The 27293-nt window shown below is 39.4% G+C and overlaps 1 long non-coding RNA gene across 1 annotated transcript in view; it reads right to left on the reverse strand.

The window, feature by feature from the left end:
* Positions 1–269: 269 nt before the first annotated feature.
* LOC139826977 (uncharacterized) overlaps positions 270–27293 on the reverse strand; it is a 46177-nt gene continuing 19153 nt past the window's right edge. Inside the window, exon 3 of the long non-coding RNA XR_011737144.1 lies at positions 270–339. This is a non-coding gene — a long non-coding RNA (uncharacterized lncRNA). The remainder of the gene's footprint in view (positions 340–27293) is intronic.

Below are 27293 nucleotides of genomic sequence, written 5' to 3' on the forward strand. Positions count from 1 at the left end.
AGAAGTGCAACTTGTTTCTAGATTGTACAGTGCAGTATCTTATAGTTCTTTTTTTTTTCTGTTATGTTGAGTTATGTTGCTCAAGTAGCATCTTGTATAACGATATGGCGCAGCATATGACAGTTACAGCTTAGTAGAAAACCTACTTTGAATCAGATACTTACCATTAATTTCAGCCGTGAGTATCTGAACTGGTTTACTGAGTATGATGGGACTGTTTGTGAATTGCAGGTCCTTGTGGGTAGCTTTGACAATCCATGAACAGTAAGTCATTCCTGTATTCCCATCCTTTGAAGCCACTCATGGTGCACTCAACAACATTTGTGCCATACCTATTAGCTTGGATAATTGTGGAGTTTATGAGACAGAGATAAATAAACTAACACCAGTATTGAGCATGAGATCCGTGAGATTAAATGAAACTTTCCCTGTGCTGCCAGGAGAGATATGAAAAAAAAATATAATGATGCTAAGACTAATTGTCCTGGAGGTCTTTAGAAATATTAAGGTCCCAGTTCTGTGGACTGATTACCTTTCACAACAACTATAATGGACCCTGGAAGTTTTATTAGCATTAAAGAAATTACAGGTTTTTCTCATGTGAAAACATGAGGGTGATGGGAAACTAAAGATCCCCATAGTGGTCTGTGTTTGTTGTCGTTGTTGTTGTTGTTGTTGTTTTTGGGGTTTTTGTTTGTGTGTTTGTTTGTTTGTTTCTGAAATGGAAGGAGAAAAAGAAAAGACCAGGGTTTTGTTTTTCGTTTTTGTTTGTTTGTTTGTTTGTTTTGTTGTGTTTTGTGTTTTGTTTTTGTTTTTGTTTTTTTTTCCCTACAAAGACCTTGAAACAGCACTATATCCTGCAACACCACTTTCTGCAGAGGCTGGATTTTCTCCAAGGACTGTTGGTACTGACCTAAGCCAAATGTGCTTTTTCCCCCTGAGTTCTGTTGACTGAACAGTACCATTTACTACAAAAAAAAAAAAAAAAAAAAAATTCTGGATATCACAACCTTCTCCCACTATTTTGAATGCCCATTTCCCATTTTAAAGAATTGATTCATTTTTTGGGGACAGAAACACTTATATTTTAAAAGATGACAGGAGACATTATTGCATCTGGATTCAATATATGCAAAATGAATCCAGAATATAAAATGCTGTTTCTAGGTTTGTCTACAAGGAGCTCTTCTTCCTCTATTATTTGCTCCACATATGAAATAATGGACTTCTAGTAATCATCACCTGAATTCTTTTGTGTTCTTATTGCTACTCTCTAATGCATTCCTTTGCTTTGTTGTATAAATATGTTCAAATTTTAATGTTAAGTTAGAAAATCTCCAATTTAAGGTTAAAAGATAATCCAAGTTATAGGTAATCCACATCTGGAAGCAGTACCAAGTTAAGACATAGAGGATGATATTTTACTTTGTCAAGTATCCCATCTTCTAAAACTAATCAACATTATTAAATATTACATTTCTTACTTTAGTTATTTAATTTAGTGTTATTTTCTGCCCAGGGATATTCACTGTATGTAAGGAATTCATGTCTAATGGACTAGTATGCAGATTAGCTACCTGCAAATTATGGACAAGTATGCAGATTAGTCCACAGGTGTTCCATGTGGACATAGACTGGCATCCTGATAACTCAACCAAGGAAAAAGAAAATGGCTAAATCTAGTGAACTAATAAGTTCACATAATAAGGAGGAACCAGCAAGAACTTCCTTTGATAAGAGTCCTGGAAATTATAAAATAAATCTCTCACATGCTACTTTTAGGGAAACAGAACTGAAAGGATGTTGCTACAGATAAAAGGGCAGGGGGGGAAAGAAAAATTGTATTCTGTGATACAAACGACGTACAGAAAAAAATAAAATATTAAGCATCCAGAAATACCTAAATGACTTGCTATTCCCCAAGAGGGTGGTTCGATAGCAAACAGAAATTAATTTAAGTGTTGTGACATGAGTAGGTGGTGTATATTTAATACACATAACTGTACTTTTGTACTATATAAAGAAAATACAATATTTTTTAATACAGCCTTTCAAAGTCTCTGTGTCCCTTTATATTTGTTGCTATGCTCCCCAAAAGAACAAATAAATATAAAATCTAGATAGCACAATTGATGAATCTAGACTGCATTAGGAGCTCCAGAAAAAAAAAATAGGATTAGGATTGCTTTGAAAAGGCAGTGGAGCTTCCACAATTATGAAGAAGTTACAGTCCGGAGTGTCTGCATCCAGAAACCTTGAATCATAGAATCATAGAGTAGCTTGGGTTGGAAAGAACATTTAATGGTCATCTAGTCCAACTTCCTTGTAATGAGCAGGAACATCTTCAACTAGATCAGGTTGCTCAGAGCCCCATCGACCCTGGCCTTGAATGTTTCCAAAGTTGGGGCATCTATAGCATCTGTGGGCAACTTGTTCAATTGTTTCACCACTCTCATAGTAAAAAAAAAATTCTTCCAAATATGTGGTATGAATCTACCCTCTTTTAGTTTAAAACCATTTGTGCTTGTCCTACAGCAACAGGCCCTACTGAAAAGTCTGTCCCTATATTTTTATGACTGCTTTTAGTATTGAAAGACCACAATAAGGTCTCCCCAGAATATTCTCTTCTCCAGGCTGAACAACCCCAACTTTCTCAGCCTGTCTGAGAAAAAGATACCTCACCATAGGAGAGGTGTTCCATGCCTTTTTGTGACCTTCCTCTGGACCCTCTCCAACAAGTCTCTCAGATTTATGTAAGTACTCAGCTGACTTATCCAATAAACAGGTAAAGCAGAGCAGATACAAGACATGAAAAAGAAAAATATTAATGTAGGGAGTTATGTTACAATCCATCTTCAGTATTTTTTACCTTGGACTGTTACGTTTCAGAAGACCTTGCAAGTTGCTGACAATGTTCCAAGCTGAGATAGACCCCAGGTAAGCTCAGGCTGCATTATTTCTAAAATTTCTAAAAAAACCTGCCACACTTTGTGGAGGGGGATTTTCTACACAAGTAAGACAGATTCATATTTTGTGGTCCAGGTGCAGATAATTTTTCTACTGGCCCTTAGATTTAGTGAAAGTTTGACAAGCCTGAGATGATTCAAACAAAATATTTCAGCCTAAATGAACTAACAGTTTTAGTGTAACTATGATAGCAGAAGGTGTACTTTGTAGTTTAAGTCCATCTCTTTACTTACTCTCCTCTGAAGAAAGCTAGAGAAATGAGGCAGGAAACTCTTCAAGCTTTAATTATAAAGTCAATGATGAAATTGACAGGGAGAAGAGTAGAAGTCAGTTGTTCTATCATTGCTATGGACTCACAACTTTTTCCCTTCCTGATTATTTTCACGCTCTGAAAATAAAATAATTCAGTCTTTACATACAAAACCACAATTTTTAGCAACTTTCAGGCTTACTTCCTAGCACAAGTCATGGAGGAACTTAAATAGCAGCGAGATCATACACTTTTCTATGCAATTCTATTTAACACCTTCATTTACAGCTCACTGATATCTATTACTCTGCTGAGTATGATACTACTTATGTATGTTTGTTTACGTACAAAGTCTTTTTGTTTAGGTGGTCCACTGTACCTACCACTGAGGGTCATGATCTGGACAAGATTTTTCCCACCTCAAATACAGGTCTTTAACATCCGAACAGGAGTCTAGGAGGCAACTGGCTTTAGCTGCTCCTCCCCTTCCCCTTTATGTCTCCACCTTGCTGAGATACGAAGGAGGCTGGTTTGGTGCATCTCAACCAGAACATAAGTTCCACTCCAATTTTTGTTGAATAGTAATAGCAATAAAATCAAGGGAATGGTGAAAGAAAAACAAAACAAAACAAACACCGTAGGGGTTTAAAATTGCTATTGTATTTTATGTTTTATGACAATTACATTGTGCTTTCATATTCTAGTAGGAACAAAGTCATGGAAATATTTTATCAGTTATCCCATATTACATTAGTATCAAAACCAGAAAACCTGATTTACAGAGCCGAAAGCTTTTAAAAATCAGTATATCCTAGTAAATTCCCTTTGTCTATCATATTAAATATGTAATTTGTTGTGACTGACAAATCCCTTTTGGTTTAATCTTTCAGGAATTTGGGAGCTCAGAAGAAAATGTATTTGAGCTCAACATTGCGAGTCAAAAGATTGTCCACTTTAACATAAGGAATACAAATAAAAATGCTGCACGATTTTCATTAAATGTTAAAAACCTCTATTCATCTGTAAAGAATAGATGTGCTGTACCTTCCAGACACTTGGCTTTGATGAAAGCTGCATCTCAAGTCCTGTCACAGGTTAATGTTTGGACAGTAGTAGGGGGAGGGATTAATAGACTCACTGGAGATTACAGATATGTCAACTTTGTTCTCTTCAACCTCACAGCAACCTTATAAACAGGATAAAAGCAAGGTTCATGTTTTTTAATGGTCAGTGGAGCACACATTAATTTATAAATCTCCAAGAGTAGTTTTCTTGGTTAGTGTTCTTAATGCACTGACTTTTATGACCTGGATCAATTCACTCTATTTTTTAAAAGTGGGAAGTAGAGGAAGTCCTTGTATTTCCTTAGATGAGTTTGTTAGAGTAGATAAAAAACAAGACAGAAACAAGAAATTTGCATGTCTAACACACAATATTGTACCACAAATTTAAATTAGTATTTTATTGCTGGTAAACAGAAACTCTTGTTATATGCTATGACTACTTAATGGGTTGGTTTGTAGAAACATATATACATTTGCTGGGGAACAGAAAGCAGAAACTATCTTTAAGAAGTCTTAAGTCTTATAGAGCATATAATATCATATAATCAATTAGGTTGAAAAAGACCTTTAAAATTAAGTCCAACTGTTACCTAACACTGCCAAGTCTACCACTAAACCATGTTTGTAAGCACCACACCTACATGTCTTTTAAACACCTCCAGGGATGGTGATTCAACCGCTTCCCTGGGAAGCCTTTTTCAGTGTTTCACAACCCTTTACATGAAGAATTTTTTTCCTAATATCCAATCTGAACCTTCCCTGGTGCAACTTGAGGTCATTTCTTCTCATCCTATCACTTTTTACTTGGGAGAAGAGGTCAACACCCTCCATGCTACAACCTCCCTTCAGGTAGTTGTAGGGAGTGTTAAGGTCTCCCCTCAGCCTCCTTTTCTTCAGGCTAAATAACCTCAGTTCCCTCAGCCACTCCCCATAAGACTGGTGCTCCAGACCCTCAATCAGCTTCGTTGCACTTCTGAGAAGTCACTCCAGCACCTCAATGTCTTTCTTGTAGTGAGGGGCCCAAACCAGACACGGCACTTGAGGTGCAGCCTCATCAGTGCCGAGTACAGGAGGATGATCACTTCCCTATCACACTATTTGTGGTACAAACCAGGATGCAGTTGGCCTTCTTGGCCACCTGGGCACACTGCTGACTCATATTCAGCCAGCTGTTGACCACCACCCCCAGGTCTTTTACTGCCAGACAGTTTTCCAGCTACTCTTCCCTAAACTTGTAGCACTGTACGGGGTTGTTGTGACCCGAGCGCAGACCTGACAATTGGCCTTGTTGAAACTCATACAATTGGCCTCAGCCCATTGATCCAGCTGGTCCAGATCCCTCTATAGGTCCTTCCTACCCTCAAACAGATAAACAGTTCTACCCAGTTTGGTGTCATCTGCAAACTTACTGAGGGTGCACTCGATCCCCTCATACAGATAATTGATAAAGATAGGGAATACCATTTGTAACTGGCCGTCAACTAGATTTAACTCCATTCACCACAACTCATTGGGCCTGGCCATCCAGCCAGTTTTTTACCCAGTGAGGTGTAGGCCCGTCCAGGCCATAAGCAGCCAGTTTCTCCAGCAGAATGATGTGGGAAACAGTGTCAAAGGCTTTACTGAAGTTTAAGTATACAACATCCACAGCCTTTTTCTCATCCACTAAGCACATCACCTTGTCATAGAAGGAGATTAGGTGGGTTAAGCAGGATCTGCCTTTCATAAACCCATGCTGACTGGGTCTGATGGCTTGGTTGTCCTGTATGTGTCATATGATGGCACTCAGGATGATCTGCTCCATAATATTCCCTGACATGAAGGTCAGATGGGCCGGCCTGTAATTCCCTGGATTCTCCTTCCAGTCTTTCTTGTAGATGAGCATCACATTTGCCAACTTCCAGTCAACTGGGATCTTCCCAGTTAGCCAGGACTGCAGATAAATGATGGAAAGTGACTTGGTGAGCACCTCCACCAGCTTCCTCAGAACCCTCGGGTAGATCCCAGATGCCCCCCATAGACGTGCGTGTCCAAGTGTTGTAGAAGTTTTGTAGCCATTTTCCCTTGGATTATAGGGGCCTCATTCTACTCCCTGTCCTTGCCTTCTGGTTCAGGGCACTAGGTACCCAGAGACCAAATCATCTTGTTATTAAAAACTGAGGCAAAGTAGGCATTAAGTATCTCAACCTTTTCCTCATCCTTTGTCACTACGTTTCGCTCTACATCCAATAAAGCATGGAGATTCTCCTTAGCCCTCCTTTTGTTGCTAATGTATTTATAGAAACAGATTTTATTGCCTTTTACACAGTAGCACGATTAAGTCCTAGTTGAGCTTTGGCCCTTTTAATTTTCTCTCTGTATAACCTCACAACATCCTTGTAGCCCTCCTGCATTGCCTGCCCCTGTCATAAACTCACTTTTTTTTCCTAAGTTCAAGTCAAAGCTCTCTGTTCTTCCAGGTCAGTCTTCACCCCTGCTGGCTTGTCTTTCAGCACATGAGGATGACCTACTCTTGTGTCTTTAATATCTCTTTCTTGAAGAATGTTCAGCCATCCTGGGCTCTTTTGATCTTCTGGACTGCCTCTTAGGAGGCCCTGTCAACCAGCCTCCAAAACAGGCCAAAGTCTACCTTCCAGAAGTCCAAGATAGCAGTTCTGCTGACCCTACTCCTTATTTCTCTGAGAATCAAAAACTCCATCATTTCATGATTGCTATGCTCAAGACAGCCTCCAGCCACCACATTGCCTGTGAGTCTTTCTCTGTTTGTGAACAAGGTCCAGTTTGAGTCCAATTTTTCTCTGGATTTTGAATAAATTCAATAAGTCTTGGAACCCACTTTTTAGTATTGCTTATCTGCATCATTACTATTGTTTATTTACATCTTGATTAGTGATGTTTATGGATTTTCTTCTAGAGCACAAACAATTATTGATGTGTCATTCTATGTCACTGGGACAAGAATATTTCCAAAGAGGATTTGACTGTCTGGAAGTTGTCATTTACTTAACCAGGCCTTTTTCTTCATTTCATTTCTGTGACTTCTGTTTAATGCCCCCCCTTTTACTCTTGGGAAGATGTTATTTTGAATTTCCAGATGGTGTCCCTAGAAGGGTGCACAGAAATTCTAAGTTTCTTAATGTATCATCTTGAAAGCCAACATAAACTTCTTTCATCCTAACATTATAAGGACTAAATATAAGTATTCCTGATGATACACTATCAGAGAAGATGAGCCAGGTATTAAACGGGATATCCCAGGACCAGGAGGCCCTGTCCCATAGAAGCCAGCAAGGTGAGCAGGGCAGTCTCAGGGAAGGCGGCCAGGACCAGCCAAGAGTCCAGATCATAAGAACATTTCATAGTGATGAACCAGGACTGAGAACAAATTGAAAATCCAATTCACAGGTCAGAACTAGGATCAGGTCTGATGGTGGCCAGACAAGTTCATAGTGACAATGGAGGCTGATGTCAGACCAGGAATTCAGCCGATGAGTTGGAGTCTGGATCTAGGGACTCTATGATTCGGCAGGACAAGGCTGTGGCAGAGCTGGAGACCAGTATTCCTCTGGCATTGCTGATGCAGGGCCTGTTCTCCCTGGTCTGACCTGAAATAGGGCTCCTGGTTCCATGGGTAGGGTGTGGAGAGGTCCTTGATAAGGCAGGGCAGAGGCAATAAGGCCTACAATGCCTTTAGGACTCTAACATATATATAGAGAAGAAGAATCATGAAAACTAATTTGAGAATACATTATGTTTCATGGGTTAGTTTCATTTGTTATGAAGAAGTGAGAATTTTCAGAGTCTGGGTGAGGAAAATTATGATTGAGTGGTGCCCATTCATAGCCAAATTTTACACTTGGCTTCCATACACTGGATTAATTTTCAAATGTCTGAAGAAGGTCAGTAAAGCACTTGCTTATGTTTTCTAGGGAACAGCATTATACATTTTTAATCTACATTCATACAAGGAAAATATTCAATACGCTTTCTGTTCATATAGTGGGTGCATGGGCAATCCTCTGACTTATTGTATGTCATATGGTGATCTCTAGTAACACCCCTTATAATCAACAAACCAGAGCCCTGCATTTTAAAAGGGAATTCTACCTGCTTCCTGTAGAAGTTTTCCTAGCAGTGATCTCAAACTATTAATTATAATATATACAATACACTTTACTCATTGAGTTGCCTTGAATATTAAAGAATTTCCTCTAATCAAGCAAAGAGATAAAATAAAAAAAAAAAAAATGCAAGGATAAGACAAGTCTCTTGGCATTGTATTCACCAGGCATCTTATTTGGATGGTATATACTAAATTATTCTTTAAATTTGCAGCAAGTCATTAAAAACAAAGCCAGAGGTTCACCAAGGCTCTCTGTCTATCCATTCTGAATTTGTCAACTGTTTAATTTATTTCCATATTATTTCTGTATTTCCATCCTATAGTCTCCTTATTAAAATTCTCAGATCACAAAGAACAATTCTCTAGCTAAGTTGAATTAAACAGAGTGAGAGTTGTACATTGCTCTTACCAGAACAGGTCAGACCTGCAACTCAGTATTTTTATGCCTCTGCTTTGAAGGCAGTTCTAATATATGGTGCACTCCAGAGAGGCATGGTGATAAATCTTCATGGTTTGTTACTCTTATTCTTTTCTCCTTCAATAATTTAAAAAAACCTACTTTTACTTAATAAGTAGAACAGATATCATCTAAAAATTAGATCTGTGTTGGAAAAAGCATGGGTTGTATTCACTATGTTGAGGTTATGTTTGTTGTCTCATGCTTTAGAATGACATGGGAAGCATACAAAACACTAGGTTCTAAGCATAGGATCAATCTCACTTTAGCCATCTAGCCGTCCAATCTAAGACAACTCTTCAGTTTTCCTTCATAGCAACAGAACTGTGTAGCAAAGCAGTCCCATAAATCCTTAAGGTGATCCATCTGATCTGCTACAGTTTCCTGTCTCAGTATGAGAAGATTTGCTCTCTAAAAGTAACTACTTATTTCCACTGACTATAAAGGAAGCAAACAGAGACCAACCCAGATTTAGAAATCATATGTTTCATTTTAAGGAGGAAATTAATTTAATATTATCTTAAATTTTCAGAAAGATTGCACAACTTTTCTTAGCTTGAGGTTAGAATTTTCCTTTTATATGCTTTTCATCTCATCCCAAGCATTTACATGGAAGGAAGGCAGGCACTCATCTTCTAGCTCTGGTGTAGGTTATCACAGTTTGGATGATCAAATGTCTTATTCAGATTTTGCTTTGCTTCTGTGAAGTAAATTAGCTGGACAGTAGTTAGAAAGGAACATTCATTGTTATTTTCGATTAAGCAACAGAGTAGTTATCTTGCAGTTAATAGTAACATTATGAGATGCAAATGCTAATCTTTTGTGAAGAAAGATTCAAACTACCTGTTTGTAGTATACTTCCTGCATTTTCAAATGTTCAGTATAATTGTTGTCTTGAAGTCAATCAAGAAGGCAAATGATTATTTCCCTCTTAAATGCACAATAACAAATACACATCAGAAACATTTTAATACTGTCAAGGTTTGAGGCACTAACAACTATGCCCTTTTAAACAAAGTCTCCAACTGAAAGAGGAAATAATACTTTGCTGACGATCAGCAAAGTCATTCCAAATGTAGAATTTAGCTATGTCTGCATGTGAGAACACTTCTCTCTGTAATTTACAATTAAACACTCTACATGAATGACTGTGGGCAACACTGATATATTCTAGTCACTTCTGCTACAGTTGCCTTACAGGAATTGTTTTTACTAACCCCAATTAAATAATTTCTCATTCCAGACACTGAAAAGACTATCCTAAGATTTAATGGAAACATCTTAATTTGATGACAGTCTATTACCTAAGTAGTTGTTGTCACACTCATGATCAATTTGTAGATTATAATCCAAGAAATCAGAAAAGCACAAATGACTCTATTTTGACTTTCTGTTACTCTGTACATACTTCACTAGTTCATCCATAGCCAACGTATGGAAGTTCTACTTATTGCAAGAATATGTGTTTACAGGATAATTCTACGCATACTCAAGAGGTAAATGAAGCTATCTAGAAAATATTACTCAAATTTGCCTTTTTTCACATTTTCCTAGCAGCTGATCTTATTTCTACATATAGCTTTTGAAAATATTAACACACTCTCGCTTCCAAATCTTTGCATAAATTGTAAAACTATTGCTCAAAAACACACAGGTCTCTTCCTTGAGTTGTACCAAAGACAGATTAGATTTACTTACTTAGGCTTTGTTGGACTGTCATCACTCATACTACTTTCCTTAGAGTTATTCCCAGATTTTTTCTTCATCTCAGTTTCTGCACAATAGTCTCATATCTAGATCTAAGAAAATATTTATGCCTATTTATTTGAAAATAAGAGTGCAAACTGTGTTTCCAAAGATGTTTTTAAACTCAGAAGGCAACTGTTTCTCTTTCCAGTTGTATTATATACCTCTATAGCCCTTATTTTGAAATCTTGTTTTCAACTCAAAGAATAACATCCAAAGGATTTATGTTATTCATTTTTGCAGGGGTCTAGTAAGGCTAAAGATGCTCAGATCATGCCTCACTGTGCTGCCTTGCCTCTGGGATGTAAAATTTTACGTTTCTGAGTTTCCCTTAGAGTTAGTGTAGTTTACAGATGAAGTCACCTGAGCAAATTTGGGATGTATTAAGTTGTCTGAACACAGGTATACAGCATAGAAGTTAATACCTGAGACCCCAGCTGTGACAGGTGGAAATGCCACATGTTTTTATTTATACATTCTACATAGACACTCTACCTGCTATGTTTGTGCAGATAAGCTAAGGTATCACGCTGCATTATTTGACGATGCTTAAGCAAATGTTTTGAGTACTGGTAACTAATCCTCAGGTGAATTCTACCTCAAATATACATGTACAAAGGCTTTAAAAAGCACGAAATATCTTTTTTAGACACATCCAAAACTAAGGGATCTTTAAGCATCAAAAACTCCTCTAACCCATCATTATTGGGGATGGGGTTTCAAATTTTCACCCCACAGAACACGCTGGCCTATTCCTATTTAGGACCAACCTTCATTTGGCGTGGGAATATAACACACCAGTTTTAGGTAGACTGGTTCAAAGAGTGCACAAAATGCAATCACTATTTAGGTGTCTCTGTTAGGTGAACTGGATATCAGTTCTACTTTTTTCCTGTCAAATTCTAATTTAAATTGGGATTCAGTGAAGAACTGTTTCTCTGGAAAAGTTTTATTGGTGTTCAGTTCCCATCTCCTTTTGGACTTGTGAGAAAAAAAAGTTAATTAAGGAACGTTCACTCATAGTGATAAAGAAAGGTCACCTCTGTCTGATGGTAGACAACAGCCAGTGTGAAAAGTGACATTTTAAACTGATGGCTGTCAGTGCACATGACTAGGCTATAGTTTGTTGTATAACTGATACAGTTATAGGTTTAAGGATTGGATTCTGGTAATGATGATGGGCTTCATATGTAGGGAGAAAGAAAGGAAATATTTTTTTAGTAAGCTATTTTCTTTTAGATTTGAGTTGATTAGAACTGCTCAAAGGTTTGAAATAAGAGTTTTTACAGTGGACATAAATATACATTATGAAGGGGTATGATAGCACTTTTGAAGTGAATCCCTATAATTGCACTCAAGAATGTGTAATCAAACACAAGAACACTCATTTGCACATCAGTCTCTGTACTTCTATTAATTAAAACTCTTTCTGAAATGTTTGTACAGAGCAAAATCTGTCTTCTAAATGTTTGCAACAAGCAATCAAACAAACAAATAAACAGAACAAGAGGTACTGAATTGGACAAGCAGTTTCATGTGCAAGATTTGCCAAATAACAGAATCATAGAATCACAGTTGCTGAGGCTGAAAGGCACTTCTGCAGACTGTCTAGTCAAAGCCCCTTCTGAAAGCAGGGTCAGCTACAGCAGTCTGGTTTTTAATATCTTCAAGAAGGGAGACCACACAACCTCTGTGGAAAACCTCTTCCACAGTAAAAACAAACAAACAAATCAAACAAGCAAAATTGAAACAAAACAAACAAACAAAACCAAAAACAACAAAATCAAACAAAACAAAGAAAAACAAACAAACAAACCCACCCCGCCCCAATGCTGTCCTCTTACATTCGAATAGAATTTCATTATTTTAATTTTTGTCATGTTGCTTCTTGTCCCATCAATGGACAATGAGAAGAGCCTGGCTCCATCTTCTTTACTGCTGCCAGCAGGTGTTTATACACATTGATAAGATCACCTTCTCCAGAATAAACAATCCCCACTCCCTCAACCTCCCCTTGTATGCCAGATGCTCCAGTCCCTTACTCATCTGTGTGGCCCTTGGCTCAACAATTTTTGTCAAGCTTTTTTTGACAAAGAGATGGGTGATAGAGATAATGGAGTGAAATAGCTAGCAGGGGAGTGAAATAGCTCACCAGCAAAAAGATTGCTTGATGTTTATATGCTTTGTAAGTCTAAAGAAGGTCTTTAAAATATGTATTTGACTAAAAGTGTATTGCATTTTTCCTATTCTGTAGCATCTTTTCAAAAAATAAATCAATAATTTTTTGACTGCAAGACTTGAAGATTTTATTTTGTAGACATAATCCTCTCTCATCTTCCCTCCACCTTAAGCTTTGTGATAAATAGTTTGATTAGTCTATTAGGGTAATTCTTGTTCTGTTTTCTGTTGCTTGTCGTGAATTAGTATTTATGAAAGGTAAGAGAGCAGTATTATAATTTGAAGAAATTGATGGTGGAACAATCAGTAAAATAACCTTTTTTTTTTTTTTTATATCTGAAAGCTGGAGAGGAGGGCCTATGGCTATTCTTACTTGAAGTGGGTAGAATTTCTATATTCCAGACTTAGCTCCATGAAAATTTTTAATTTTTATCAAGACCTTGTGTCTTGTATCAAAATGAAGTGTTTGTTCTGGGGCAGTTGTTCAAGTAAAAGGTGAAAAAAGGGACCTATGTGAGCAAGAAAAATAACTAAATATTATCTGTTCTCATAAAAAAAAAATCAAAATTAATTACTTTTTCTATGAAATTATGTAGGATAAAAAAGATATATTAATTAAAAAATAATCCAGAGCTTGTATTGGATTTTAAACATTTTACTTCAGATGACAGTGCTACTGGGAGACGGGTTGCTCATTATTATAATTGTGAAACCCATACATTAATTTCAATGTTATGGAGGAAAAAACAGTAAACATTTATGCTAATTTACATAGTTCTTTGGCTTTTTTGTGTATACAGTTAATATCAGTGATATAGGTTATATAATCTCTGACTTCACTGTAAGGTTATAAGAATCTGTCTCAATTTGAATACTCATGGTCAGTATTTTCTGAAAATGTTATAGTACGATCAATATTTTATAAGAAATACACAGCTGAATAAATTTTAAAAAGCAACATGCTAATTTACAATTCAGAAATATAAACTTCACATTGATAATTTCAAGAAAGCTTGTGCTTAGTTATTTCTTCTTTCTTTTTTCCCCTGAAAAAAAATATATGCTTACCAACTAAAATGTTTACGTTCCAGGTTTTACCAAGGATCTCAGACTGCATTATTTTGTTTATTTATATTGCCAGCTTAATAAAATTTGGTGACCTCTATACATTACACATCACATTTTTTAACTGTTCGTAGGAAGAACCTAATGGTTCTCTCAACCCAGAGAAAGAAAAGAAAGCAACACATTGTCTAGAATCCCAGCCAAGATATCAATACATCACATTTTTAGCTGTATTAGCTGTATCATCTTTTTCAGCAACTGTTGCCATTGTGCTTAGTTTTTCACTCCATCTTGTCAGCTGTTGAGAAATGAGGATTAAGCTTTTCAAACTATAATGCTAGGGGGTTAAAGGAAAATAAAAAAAATAAACAGCACAAATAAACTGTGTTACATTAAACTTAACATGTAGCTGTTAATTTGTGAAACAGTAAATATTAGCCTTTCCCTTGATCTCTAACTCTTCTCAGTGGAAAACACATTGCTTTAGGCTTCCTCCCCTAACCTTCTTTTGATGCCAAGTAAGTGGGAATGTCTTATTTCATTATCACAATCCTTTGGTGGATTTTACGCGTATCAGTTTCATTGGTTATTAGTTTTATGACAAACATCTGTGGAATCCAGGATTCTCCTTGGGAAAACTGATTTTTAAGGGGAAGCATTTGTATAAGCATGAGTTTCTGTTTTAGAGAGAAATAAGCATTATTTTCCTATCATAATTTCAGCTAATAATTGATGGTAAGCAATTCTGGGGAAACTGTCAAGGTTCTTTTAGTGAACATATATGACTGTAACATTTGGGGATGGCAGTTTGCACCGGGAGAACGATCATGAGAAATTCCTCTGTAACTATGTATGTCATCACTTCTCACTTAATCAATACACTTTATCATTTAAGACACTGATTCAACACAGTTATGCTTTAGGGCTATATGTCCTAAAGTTCCATTAACATCAGCAGCTGTAGATGACAAAAGTGTTCAAAACAAGGCAGCTAACGATAATACCAGCATGGAAATCTTACTCCCACAGTGGAAGGACCAAGGAAGTGACTCAGTAGGTGTTTTGTCCCAGTCCTAGGTGGAGCAGGAGCAGGAGGTTTCTCAAGATACTTCCAGTTGCATATTAGTGCATCAACTGGTCCCTTTTCTTCCACACCTGACTATGCAGCAAGTACTCTGCTTCCAGTTCCCATTTCTGGCCTTGGATCCTGTCCTTAGTGTGTGACAAGTTTCTGCTCCTCATACAGTACTGGATTTGATGTTGGTTCTCATTCCTCTTTTTCAGTACTAACAATGGGAAGTAGTGAAAAAAATCCTTTTTGCTTTGCTTCTGCACACAGCTTTTGCTTTTCTTATTAAACAAACTTTGTCTCAATCCATGAGCTTTTCCATTTTATTTTCTTCTTCTGTCCTGATGAAGCTGGGGGAGTGAGAGACCAGCTGGGTGGAGGACTGGCAACCAGCCAAAATCAAGCCACCACATCAGTCTACAACAACCTAGAGATCTTCAGAGTGTCTTTTAGACTATGAAAGATGTTTAAATTATGCAGTGTTAGTTAAGACATTTTTAATGTTTAACATTGGACATGAAAAGCACCTGAATCTCAGTGTTTAGTCATCCTATGCCTAAATCCTACAGCAGACTACAAGTGTTCCATAGTGTCCCCTCCAGAAGCCTCATTTTGTGAGAGCTTCTGTGGAACAGCTGCCAAACCTGCTCTTGCAGGAAAGTTAAGGATGAATGCTGGCTGCAGTCCTTTTTTTCAGTAACCTAATGTCTAAAAAAAATTCAACCTTATTTAACATGTTCTCAGGTGCCTGATTAATAGCAGGGAGTTGTACCCAAATCATTTTCATACTGAGCTACTTGGGTGAAAACAAAGGTAAGCCTCTTCCTGTCCAAAATGGAAGCTAATTCACTTTCTTTGAAAACTACAAAGCTTACTGGACTGGAGAGATAGGAAGTGTGATTGTTCCTGAAGGTTAATATATTTTTTTTTTTTTTTTTCCTGAAATGAAGTTCAAGTTTTTGTCCCAGGAACAAGCCATTGTTCTTAAGTGCGAAACTCATCATCAAGATTTGTGACTGTGAATCCAAAGATGAAACACTAACCAAAATGCTCACACATGGAACATCCTCGCCACTGATTTGACAGAAAGTTTATGCACTTGTTAATGAATAGTGATTCACGAGACATCTGAAAATCCATGAGTTAAGAGTGCAGTGTCAAAAATATAGATGAACGTTTTCTTTATAATCACAGGTGATTTCATTATAACAGGTTTTCCCAGCTAGATTATGAATTATAATGCAGAGAACTGTATGTGTCTATATATCTTAATGACATTGCAAACTCCCAAGGTAAAATCATCTCTCTGAACCTTTGACATACATTGTTGGATCTTCTCAGTGTGAAACTTCTTGTAAAAAATGTGATTAAGCGAAAGGAAAGGTATGTCAATATGAAATCCAAGTTATTTTTTCTTATGGTTATCATACTGTGACACCTCCAGCTAAAGGATTTCTGGTTTTCTTTTCATTTTCACTTTTCTAATCTGGAGCACTATCAGTAGACATACAGGTGAGGAGTGAAGTGACAAATACAGGTGAAGGCATGAACTGAAAGACAGGCTATATTCTTTAGGTTGTTAAAAACAAAGAAAAACATCCTTTCAGGTCATAGACTGTGTGATAAAGCTCATTTTCCTGATTCTAAATCCGAATGTTCCTGAAAAGTGTTGAGGTTTAAGGTCCTTTTTGTAAGGGAGTGGATGCTAGCCTTTCACTAACAAACCACTTCTTACAGTGCTAACAGTTTTCTCACATTTAAGATACGAAAAATACACTTTTTGCTGCACTGCTAGAAAGTATTAGCCTGTTGGAAAGACTCAACATATACTAAAATATCCTTTGGAAAAAATAATCACATAAAAGTACTACACAAGTTGGTTGTATATTTATCCAGATATTTTGCTATGTTTCACAGAGCAGCTAGAGACATTTATGTGTTTTTTGCAAAGTTAATGTAGAGAAAGAATTTTAGATATTTGAATGATATTTTTGTCAATATGAATGTTGAAGTTTAAGAAATTAGATTTTAAGTGTTCACTTCTTGCTCTCCAATAGAGGTTTACAAAACCTCTGCCAGGATTAGACACCCATAAACAGATTTTCTGACAAAAAACCTGCTGTAATTGTTGCGATATTTCCATTTTCTCTGTCTCACAACATACATTCATTCAAAATATACAAGATGATGTTTCAACACTTATTTTTGCATGTGTGCATACACCATAACCAATTAATTAGAAGAGGCTCCAGATCTGGCATGAAAAAGATAACTGCAGTGCACCCAAGTGGCTTAGGGTAGTATCAGGGGGCAGGGAGGGTGAGAATATGGGAGATCACAGGCAGGGTTTGATAAAGTCTCCAGTTTTATGCTTAAAGGGAATAGGAGTGTGAGGTTTTAGTCAACAAATATAATTTATCATACACCACCAAATGGTTTTAAACCTATCCAACCTTTCTATCAAAGATAGATATCCACATTACCGCTAGTCTGCATAGAACCTAATTATGTAAACTTGTGTTAAATCTGTTCTGAATTGCTTAATGCATACATTTTAAATGCATATAAATGCTTACACATGCATATTTATGCAATTATAAATGGTATTGTATCAAACTTCAATTAAATCCTGTTTCAGTAGCCTATGTTCTTTTTTTAAACCTATCTTTTTGTTCAAGAAGCATGGATTTCCTCCCAGATATTTTTCCTGTAAGCCAGCCATTAATAAGATAATGTTATCCACCTCTTTGATTTTTATCTTTCTCTTCTACCCTGAGATGATGCATTTGGCAAGCTGATATGGCTACTACTGTACCTTCTGCAGCACTATCAGTTCTCGTCTGTCTCCATCTGGCAATCAGGTACTTGCTCAGCAAAAATGTCACAGGTAGTAGCAGTAGTCATGATAGAATCTGCTGGTATTTTGTAGGTGCTAGGTGCCCAGTTGATTGTAAAGAGTAGTTTAACAGGGTTTACACTGAAGACCTTTACCTATTTTAACTCGCTGTAATTAAGCAAAACCCAAATATTTTATAAAAAATAATAATAATGTTACCAAACACAGATTTTTAAAATAATCGAGAGACTGGATTAAAATTTCATCCTCTTAGGAAGAAAACAAAACAAAACAAAACAAAACAAAACAAAAAAAAACCCAACCAATCAACAAACAAAAAATCCACAACTAATAACATTACTCTCTATATTATGAACTTGCATGGATTGCATTTTTCTCAGAAAATCTGACTTCCAAACTTGTTCTGAAAATAATGCCAAGAGTTTCAATCTAAAGGTGTTGTTAAGGTATTGTGTTTCAAGGGAAAAAAAAAATGCGAATATATAATTTATATAATTTGGATAAATGTAATCCTTATCACATGTAAGACAAATTTACCAGCTGCTATACACATGGTAGAATTAATTTCACCTTATTTTGAATGTCTAAAGGGTAGACAAATGCAGTATAGTCATCTTAAGTCTTATTTTGTGTCCTAACAGAAAAAACAGGCACCTCCAGAGGGGCATTCATATAATTTTTATTGCACATATTAACATGAGTTACCTTCTGGAGGTGGCTGACTGCGTCTTACTGAGTGTAAAAACAACATGAAGTAAATCTGCTGGACATTGAGCTGTTAGATGTCCAAGTCAAGATAGGTCAGAATACAAACATTTATTTTTCAAAGTGTGATCTATCTATCAACTCCTTCATCATTTTAAGGAAATATAAGCGGACTCTATAACCCCACAGTGCTTATTTGCATCACACAACTCATGTATATAGAAAAAAAAAACACATTTTTTTTACCTCTACCTTAAGACTGGAGGGGAATTGAAAAAGAACATAAGGTAATTAAAGGGAAATTGATACTGTCCCTCCAACGAGCCAGGCAATGTAGCTACATGGACTACTAAAGGATTCTCAAACTAGCCACGGATATAGCAGAAACAGAAAGTAAAAAACAGCTTGAGTGTTGAGTAGAGATGAGAAGCAAATTAGAAGTGTACTGTTTTATATAGGTACAATGTCACAATAATGTTTCATGTCCATATATCTTGGAACAGAGATGCTAAGACTTTACTCATTTGTGGACACCTCCTTAGTACCCACTTTAGCAGGTCTCTAATTAAAATAAAAACATAGCATACTAGTGTTGTTTTTTTTTTCCAATTAATTTCAGTCATGTTTCAGTCATGTTAATCACCAGTCTAACTTAAAGCATTTTTAATTTAAGGAAATGATAGATTGTGCATATATTAAATTTATAAAGTATGGCAGCCTGTACAGTTCCATAAATGGAATGGAAACATTGAATTTGACAAAAGGAAAATATGTAATGACTTGGATGAAATCTGTGATCTGAGAAGCTGAAGTGTATCCCAAATCCAGTTAGTCATCTTTCAATGAGAGCTAACATCAGACCAGTAATACCCCTCCACCACACCAATCAGTACTGTACATCATAAGACACGTAATTTTAAAATGCAGTTTTACAAAATAGCTGCAATTAATTCTCAAAACAAAGTTACAGTTCCAAGTTACCTAAAAATAAGATGTTCCTAAACCTAAAGCTAAAAGACGAAACCTTGTAAATCAATGTGACAGTAAAGTTCTGAGGACAATTAATTCATCTGCTGCGCCATCATGATTTATTTGTATTTATGTTGTTTCCCTACTTACAACTAACTCCCCTCACATGATTATTAACTGAATTCTTACACTGTATTTATAAAATATCTATTATTTAGACTTTGCACAATAGATAATAAAACATCTTTGAAATTAGAACTCCATATGTGTGATAAGTAATACTTAACCATCTACTGTATGTGTGTCTGTTAGTAAAGTAAATGTGTATGTGGCCATTATCTGTCCCTGAGGTGAACTGGCACAGACTAGACTGTGCTGATACTTTTAAACTCTTTTAGTCTCTAAAACATGTAGATCAGATCTAACCTATTGACTGGAAATGGTCCCCTAGCCATTTTTACTCCTGAGTCACACCATGAAATTGCTTTGGAAAGTGCAAGCTGGATGTAGCAGAAATATGTAGAGGTCATTATAGGAATTAACTGTGTTGATATTCTAATTCTGATCAAGAAATAGACGTTTTCTCAAAGCGGCTTCAGTTTTGAAGCTTTCACAGACTTTGAGGTGGAGAAGGCAAGTATTTTCACATTAATATCATCTCAGATAATAAACACAAAATCAGTTTGTGGGCATGAAGTCATGAAGTTATAGCTAATTACTCACTTTATGCACAAATCTGTCAAATTTGGTGCATCGATAAATAGTTACAGGACTTGAGGCACAACCAGGGGTTTGGCTACTTAGACCATGGGACTTGCTTTGAGGAACCTGGTCTACTGGAGGCTGTTGAGGTCCATCTGTCAGACAAGGGGAAGAGCATCTTTGGTCACCAGCTTGCAGAGATGGTGAAGAGGGTTTTAAACTAAAGCTGACAGGGAAGATGAACCTCAATCCATCCCACTCCTGTCAGTTTGATGCCAGTGCCAGCAGTAGATGTCCAGGGCCTGGAGAAGGGTCACAGGTCAGCAGCAGAACCCCTGAAGAGCAGCACAAAGGAATTCCAGCTGCATAAGCCAGTAAGTCAGATTAACTGGGGGCCCAACATAAATGCCTCTACTCAAAACACACGTAGCATGGGAAATAAACAAGAAGAGTCAGAGATATGCATACACCTGCAGGGCTATGATCTTACTGGTATCACCGAGACATAGTAGGGTAGATCCTAAGTGTTGGAATGGGAGGATACAGGGTCTTCAGGAAGGATAGGTAGGGTAGACGTGGAGGGGGTGTCACCCTCTTTGTCAATGACATAGGAGCATGGAACTCCTCTTGCAGCTGGATGAAGAACTGACTGAGAGTTAATGGCTCAGGATTAAAGAAAGGGCAGGGACTGGTGACATTGTAGCGAGGGTCTGCTTCAGGCGGCCAGACGAGGAAGACAGAGTGGATGATACTCTCCATAAAAAGATAGGAGCAACCTTGCATTCACAAGCCCTGCTCCTCATGGACTCCTTGAACCACTCTGATAACTATTGGAAGGACAGCATAGTAGGGTGTAAGCAATCCAGGAGGTTTCTGGAGTGCATTGGTGATAACTTCATTCTCCAAGTGACAGCTGACCCAACAAGTTCCCGTTTGGCATCACGGGAAACCCCCCTCCCTACCTGCTTTACTTCCCCCGGTGCCCCTCCATAACAAGTTTGAAGCCCTGGGGCTTGAAGAGCAGGTAGGTGAGGTAGGTGAGGACACGGTGCAAGATCTGCCTACAGGGACACATAGGAAGAGGCAGTTAACTCCACACCTCAAGACTGCCTCTGACAAGAAAGAAAGAAGGGTGATTGTAATAGGCGATTCCCTTCTGAGAGGGACGGAGGGCCCAATATGCAGAGATGACCCTCATCGTAGGGAAGTTTGTAGCCTACTCAGGGCCTGGATCAGGGATATCACCAGGGCACTCCCTGACTTGGTGCACCCGACAGACTACTACCCACTGCTTATCTTCCAGACAGGTAGGGAGGAGGCTGCATCCCGCAGTATGAGGGGAATAAAGAAAGACTTCAAAGCTCTGGGATGGATGGTGAAAGAGTCTGGAGCACAAGTGATTTTCTTGTCACTCCTTCCATTTTTGGGTGACATTGTGGGATGGAATAGAAGAATTCAATCCCTAAATGATTGGCTTCAAGACTGGTGCTACAGGCAGGGCTTCGGATTATTTGATAATGCCTGGATTTATAGGACACCAGTCCACACAGTGATGCATGGGAGTGGTTTATCCTGCAGGGCAAAAGGATGCTGGGTCAGGAATTAGCAGAGCTTATTTGGAGAGCTTTAAACCAGACTTGAAGGGGGATGGGGTTCTAGGTGGGCTTGCATCAGTGGGGCAGCACTCTAGAATTGATGGGGACTGGGAGATCTCCCATCCTCCTAGGGTGGAATCAGTATGCTCAGCTCGCTCCCTGAAATGCCTGTACACCAGTGCGCGCAGCATGGGGAATAAGCAGGAGGAGCTAGAAACCTGTGTTGGGGCAGGAGATTATGATCTGGTGGCAATTACGGAGACATAGTGGGATAGCACACATGATCGGAACGTGGTCATGAATGGCTATGTCCTCTTCAGGAAGGACAGGCCAGCCAGGCGAGGTGGTGGAGTTGCTCTTTACGTGAAAGAGCAACTACAATGTATTGAGTACTGTCTGGGCACAGATGAGGAGCAAGTTGAGAGTGTATGGGTAAGAATTAAGGGGCAGGCTGGCAGGGGGGACACTGTTGTGCGTGTCTATTACAGACCACCAGATCAAGGTCAGGCAGCTCATGAGGCCTTCTACAGGCAGCTTAGAGCAGCCTCACAATCACAGGCCCTGGTTGTGGTGGGGGATTTTAACTTCCCTGATGTCTGCTGGAAGGACTACTCGGCCAGACAGCCACAGTCCAGGAGGTTCCTCCAGTGCATTGAAGATAACTTTCTGATGCAAATGGTGGAGGAGCCAACCAGGAGAGGTGCACTGCTGGACCTCATCCTCACTAAAAACGAGGGTCTGGTTGAAGCGATAAAGGTTGAGGGCTGCCTTGGTTGCAACGACCATGAAATGGTGGAGTTCAGGATCTTGTGCGGCAGGAACAGAGTAGCAAGCAGAATTGCAACCCTGGACTTCAGCAGGGCCAACTTTGGCCTTTTCAAACAATTGCTAGAGAAAATTCCATGGGCAAGGCTGCTTGAGGGTAAAGGGGCCCAAGATAGTTGGTTAATATTCAGGGATTTCTTCTACCAAGGTCAAGATCAGAGCATCCCGACATGTAGGAAGTCAAGGAACGGAGTCAGGAGACCTGCGTGGCTAAACAGGGAACTGCTGGGTAAGCTCAGGTGGAAGAGGAGAATTTACAGATCATGGCAGGAGGGGCTGGCCACTTGGGAAGAATATAAGGCTGTTGTCAGAGGGTGTAGGGAGATAACTAGGAAAGCTAAGGCCTCGTTAGAATTAAAGCTGGCACAAGAGGTCAAGAACAACAGGAAGAGCTTTTTCAAATACATGGTAGATAAAATTAACACCAGAGGCAATGTAGGCCCACTGATGAATGAGGTGGGTGCCCTGGTGAAAGAAGACACAGAGAAGGCAGAGTTACTGAATGCCATCTCTGTTTCTATCTACTCTGCCGGAGGCTGTCCTGAGGAGCCCCATACCCCTGAGGCCCCAGAGGAAGTCAGGACAGTGCAAGAACTTGCCTTGGTTGATGAGGACTGGGTTACGGAACAATTAGGCAATCTGAACATCCACGAATCCATAGGTTCAAATGGGATGCACCCGCGAGTGCTGAGGGAGCTGGCTGACATCATTGCTGGACCACTCTCCATCATCTTCACCAAGTCTTGGGAGATGGGAGAGGTACCTGAGGACTGGAGGAAAGCTAATGTCACCCCAGTCTTCAAAAAGGGCAAGAAGGAGGACTCGGGTAATTATAGACCGGTCAGCCTCACCTCCATCCCTGGGAAAGTAATGGAACGACTTATCCTTGGTGCCATCTCAAGGCATATCAAGGATAAGAGGGTCATTAGGGGCAGTCAACATGGCTTCACCAAGGGGAAGTCATGCTTGACCAACCTCATAGCCTTTTATGAAGATATAACGAGGTGGATAGATGATGGCAGGGCGGTGGATGTGGTCTACCTTGATTTCAGTAAAGCATTTGATCCAGTGTCCCACAGCATTCTCATAGCTAAACTGGGGAAGTGTGGTCTGGACAATCGGGTAGTGAGGTGGACTGTGAACTGGCTGAAGCAAAGAAGCCAGAGAGTTGTGGTCAATGGGACAGAGTCCAGTTGGAGGCCTGTATCTAGTGGAGTGCCTCCAGGGTCGGTGCTGGGGCCAGTACAGTTCAATATATTCATCAGTGACTTGGATGAGGGACTAGAGTGTATTATCAGCAAGTTTGCTGATGACACCAAGGTGGGAGGAGTGGCTGACACACCAGAAGGCTGTGCTGCCATCCAGCGTGACCTGGACAGGCTAGAGAGCTGAGCAGGGAAAAATTTAATGACATGTAACAAGGGCAAATGTAGAGTATTGCATCTGGGCAGGAACAATCCCAGGTTCCAGTATGAGTTGGGGAATGATCCATTAGAGAGCAGTGTAGGGGAGAGGGACCTGGGGATCCTGGTGGACAGCAGGATGACCATGAGCCAACACTGTGCCCTTGTGGCCAAGAGGGCCAATGGCATCCTGGAGTGTATTAGAAGGAAGGTGGTTAGTAGGTCGAGAGAGGTTCTCCTTCCTCTCTACTCTGCCCTGGTGAGACCACACCTGGAATATTGTGTCCAGTTCTGGGCCCCTCAGTTCAAGAAGGACAGAGAACTGCTGGAAAGAGTCCAGCATAGGGCAACCACGATGATTAAGGGAGTGGAGCACGTTCCTTATGAGGAAAGACTGAGGGAGGTGGGTCTCTTTAGCTTGGAGGAGACTGAGGGGTGACCTTATTAATGTTTACCAATATACAAAGGGTGAGTGTCATGAGGAGGGAGCCAGGCTCTTCTCGGTGACAAACAATGGTAGGACAAGGAGTAATGGGTTTAAGCTGGAACACAAGAGGTTCCGCTTAAACTTGAGAAGAAACTTCTTCTCAGTGAGGGTAACAGAGCACTGGAACAGGCTGCCCAGGGAGGTTGTGAAGTCTCCTACTCTGGAGACATTCAAAACCCGCCTGGACACGTTCTTGTGTAGCCTCATCTAGGTGTTCCTGCTCCAGCAGGGGGATTGGACTAGATGATTTTTCGAGGTCCCTTCCAATCCCTAGCATTCTATGATTCTATGAATTAGAGCTGTTATGCTGGACCTTGTTCTCACTAGCAAGGAGGGGCTGGTGGGGCACATGAAGCTCAAAAGCAGCCTTGACTGCAGTGACCATCCTTAGTGCAACAAGGGGGACACACAGCAACCTCACTAACCTGGACTTCAGGAGAGCAGACTTCGCCTTTTCAGGGATATGTTGGGTAGAGTACTATGGGACAAAGCCCTGTAAGGAAGAGAGACAGTTAATATTCAAGGATGACCTCCCCCAAGCTCAGGTGCGATGCAACCCAACGAAAAAGTTGGGCAAAAACGTTTAAAGACTGTCCCATCCCAACAGATGGGATGAGGGATGAGTTAACTCTGAACACAGCACGCGCCCTGAGTCAACAGATGAGATCAGGTGTGAGTTAACTCTGGGTTAATTCTGCGTGGTTATGTGAAGTGAATGACAGACAGTCACTCCAGGGGTCCAATTCAATTATGAGTTTTACTAAAAGTACACGTTGGAATACTAGTTACAGTGAATAGTGGTTTGGGAAACGTAGAACAGCAAAAAGTCCTTCTACAAGCAATGTATTGGCAACTATAGCTATAGTAGCTATAATATGAAATTTAACAGAAATCCAACAGCAGAGCTTAAGATAATGTTACTCTTCTTTGTTCAAAAGGAAAAGAGAGTGGTAGAGAGTGAAGGAAAACTAATGTATAAGAGAGAGAAAGAGAGAAACAGTAAGATATCACCACTCTACAGGTTATCAATCCAGCGATGTCCAGCGAAGGGAGTGTGGATACATTGAAGACTTCGGTTACTTTGCGCAGTATATACGCACCACCACCTGGTGCCACATGCGGGGTCATTTTATAACCCAGTTCATTTACATGTGGGCAGTTCATCTCCTCCCTCTGCTTGCTCTTCATGTTAATTAGGGAGACTCTTCTGGAAATGGGTCTGGGGTTTGCAAACTAGGGGAAGGTTCACAGTGCCGACCAGAAGTGAATTGTCTTGCCCATCAGGGGTAGCTGTTGGTTCATGGCTTTCTTCAGGTAGCTGGCTATCTGACAGATGAGATCATCTCATTCCAACCCGACCTTCACAGCGATTAACAAGGTGCTTGACACCATAACCATCTACCTCTTCCCCTGCCAAATACAATACCTCAGAGAAGATAAGGGAGATGGCTGTCTGCACAACGACCTGCCTGTCCTCCCAAAGTAACAAAAAACAGTCGTTTAAAGTATAACAAGGTCCTTTATTCTGCTAATGATGGTGGGGGAAGTACTTCAAGGTTGTCACAGAGACCTACATGGATGAATAAAAGGGTTCCTGGACAAACTTAAACTCAAAAAGGAAACATACAGACGGTGGAAACAAGGACAGGAAGCTTGGAAGGAATACAGAGAAATTGTCCAAGCAGCAAGGCATCAAGTTAGAAAACCTAAAGCTGTGATAGAATTAAATCTGACCAGGGATGTCAAGAACAATAGGAAAAGCTTATATAGATACATCAGTCATAAACAGAAGACTCTGTACACCCTCTCTGGAAAGAAACAGAGACCTGCTTACTCCCCAGTATGGAAAAGGCTGAGGTACTCAATGCCATTTTTGCCTCTAGTCACACTGCCCAAGTCATAGAAGGCAAAGGCATGGACTGGGAGAATGAAGAACCAGTCACTATAGGAGAAAATCAGGTTCAAAACCATCTAAGGAACAAGAAAGTGCTCAAGTCCATGGGACCTGTAGAGATGCATCTGCGGCTCCTGAGGGAACTAGTGGATGAAGTTGCTCATATTTGAGAAGTCATGGAAGTTTGGTGAGGTTCCCATTGACTGGAAAGAGGAAACTTAAACCCCATTTTTAAAAAGGGAAAAGAGGAAGACCTGGGGAACTACAAACCAGACAGCCTCATCTCTGTGCCTGGAAAGACTATGGAGCATATCCTCCTTAAAACTATGTTGAGGCACAACATCGTTGTGGGGTTATAACATTGGTGAATAAGGAAAGAGCAAATGGCATCATCTACTTGGGCTTGTGCAAAGCATTTGACACTGTCCTGCATAACATCTTTATCTCTAAATTGGAGAGGCATGGATTTGATGAATGGATCACTTGGTGGAAAAGAAATTGGCCAGATGGTCACACTCAAAGAGTTGTGGTCTACAGTTTGATGTCCAAGTGGAGACTAGTGGTGACTGGTGTTCCTCAGGGGTTGCTGTTGGGTCCAGTGCTGTTTAACAGTTTTTTGGAGACAGGGACTATGGAATCAAGTGCTTAGTGAATTTGTCAATGACACCAAGCTGTGTGGTGCAGTTGGTATGCTGAAGGGAAGGGAGATCATCCAGATCGACCACGGCAAGCTTGAGAGGTGAGCCCATGCAAACCCCATGATGTTCAGCAAGGCCAAGTGCAAGGTCCTGTATATGGATTGAGGCAACACCAACCACAAATATAGGCTGGACAGAAAATCATAGAATCGCAGAATCATAGAGTCATTTAGGTTGGAAAAGAATTTTAAGATAATCAAGTCCAACTATTTACTTAACACTGCCAAGTCCACCCTTAA

Source organism: Patagioenas fasciata, chromosome 1 (genome assembly GCF_037038585.1).
Source record: "Patagioenas fasciata isolate bPatFas1 chromosome 1, bPatFas1.hap1, whole genome shotgun sequence".
NCBI lineage: Eukaryota > Metazoa > Chordata > Aves > Columbiformes > Columbidae > Patagioenas > Patagioenas fasciata.